Genomic DNA, 2,393 nt, shown 5'->3' on the forward strand with positions numbered 1-2,393 from the left:
GTATGCTTTTCTCCTGTTAATCTGTCTCATGTCTATGTAATTCTTGGGCCTGGCCAGGACCCTGAGAGGATGGAGGTGAAATTTTGCCACCCCTACAGCTGCTACGAACACTTGTGTATGAGTTTTTGCTTGAAAACCCATTTTCAATTCTGGGGTCTATACCTAGGAGTGCAACGGCTGGGTGATATGGTAACTCTATGTTTAACTTTTTGAAGAAGCACCAAATTGTTTCCTACGGTGGCTGCACCATTGTACATTCTCACCAGCGATGGACAAGTATTTCAGTTTCTCTGTATCCCCATCAACAATTGTTATTTTGCCTTTTTTTAATCATAGCCTCTGTCTCTCCTGCATCTGATGCCTGAGCCAATCCTACAGCCCTATCAGCGTTTCCTTAGAAACAGATCCAAAATCCAATCATGCATGACCCCCTGCACTGTTCCAACCAGTTCCAGCCCCTTCACACCTTCCCTGAACCAGTGAGGCCACCTCCTGCCTGGCCTCCTGGCGCCCACCCTATGTTCTGTTTTCCCTACTACAGCCAGAAACACCCTCCCCCACATTTGGGGGGTCTATTTATGACTGTATCCTGAGCACCTAAAACAGGCGCCTAATACATAGTAGAATTCAACAAATATCATTTTTAAACAGCTTTTGCAATAGAATACACATTTGAGGTCTGGCTGGTTAGCTTGGTCAGCTAGAGTGCAGCCTTATAACCCCAAGATCATGGGTTTGGATGCCTGTACCGGCCAGCCACAAAAACAAAACAAAAACAGACAAAAAAAACCCCACCATATTCGAGTTTGTTCAGACTGCCATAACAAAACAAAAAGACTAGGGGTCTTAAATGCAAATTTATTTTCTAAAGTTCTGCAGGCTGCAAGTCCAGGGTGAAGGTGTCAGCAGGGCTGGTTTCTCCTGAGGGCTCTCTCCTGGACTTGCAGACAGCCACCTTCTTGATGTGTCTGCAATGGTCTTTCTTCTGTGTGCTCAAATGTCCTCTCCTTATAAGGCCAACAGTCGGATTAGGGCCCAACGTAATGGTCTCACTTTAACTTAATCACCTCTTTAAAGGTCATATCTCCAAATACATCACATTCTGAGGGGGTTACGACTTCAACATAGAAATTCCTATGACTCTACTTCCTGTCTCTACGGATTTACCTATTCTGGGAAAAGGTGTGACCAGAGATCAGGGAGAGAGTTTGGTTGAGACAGAGGTGTGACCCCTGGAGATGACAACACTGATGAAGGTAATAGGAGTGAAGGGGGCCGCACTGGTGATGGGGAAGGTGCCCAAAGTGACCAAGGGGATGATGGGGGTGACAATGGGGACTGAGGGTCGACAGAGTTGCTGGGATGAAGTTAGAGTATCAGTAGTCAGGCCATGGGTTCCCCCAGCCAGGCTGAGTAATGCCCTCCCCACAGGTCATCTTCCTGTCCCTGGGTGGACAAGCACAGCCCCAGCCAGCACACGGACTCAGGACATCCAGAGTGGACACCCAGGCTCTGTCCAACTCATGCATGCTTCTCCGAGACCTCATGACCAGGGATCACCCTGCCTCCACCTGGCCACTGTCCAGGACACGGAGGCTCTGAGACCAAGCAGCTTGGGTCTGCGTGGCTCCATCCAGTCTCGATTTTGCCCTGGGAGGGGATGTGTTGGCAAGGGGACAGCTGAGTACAGGCACAGTGGTCCAGACTGCTCTAAACAGACTACACAGGTTAAAATCCCAGCTCAGAAGAGCTGGCTGGTTGGCTCAGTTGGTTAGAGTGCTGCCTTGCAACACCAAGGCCAAGGGTTCTAGGGCCCCATACTGGCCAGCCTCCAAGAAAAAAAGAAAAACTCCAGCTGGGACACTATGTGACCTCGAGTTCATGTAGTCTCTCTGAACTTTGACCTTTTTTCCTTGTAAAATGGGCCCAGCCAGTGAAAACAACTCAAACACCCAGCAGCTAATGAATGAATAAAATGTATATCCGTACAGTGGAATAGTACTCAGCCATGAAAAGGAACGAGGCTCTGACACACGCTACCACGGGGCTGAACCTTGAACACATCACACTCAGTGACAGACGCCAGACCCAAAAGGCCACATATGCTATGACTCCACTGATATGAAACGTCCAGAATAGACAAATCCATAGGGACAGAAAGTGGATTAGTGGCTCAGGGAGGGGGGATGGGGAGTGACTGCTGATGGGAAATGGTGTTTCCTTTTGGGGTGATGAAAATGTTCTGAAACTAGATAGAGGAGGTGGTTGTGCAACACTGAGATTGAACTAAATGCCACTGGATTGTACACTTTAAAATGGTTAATGGTTAATTTCATGTTATGTGAATTTCTCTCAATAAAAAAAAGGAAAAGAGCTGGCGCGTTAGCTCACTC

Source organism: Galeopterus variegatus, unplaced genomic scaffold (assembly GCF_000696425.1).
Source record: "Galeopterus variegatus unplaced genomic scaffold, G_variegatus-3.0.2 Scaffold3085, whole genome shotgun sequence".
Taxonomy (NCBI): Eukaryota; Metazoa; Chordata; class Mammalia; order Dermoptera; family Cynocephalidae; genus Galeopterus; species Galeopterus variegatus.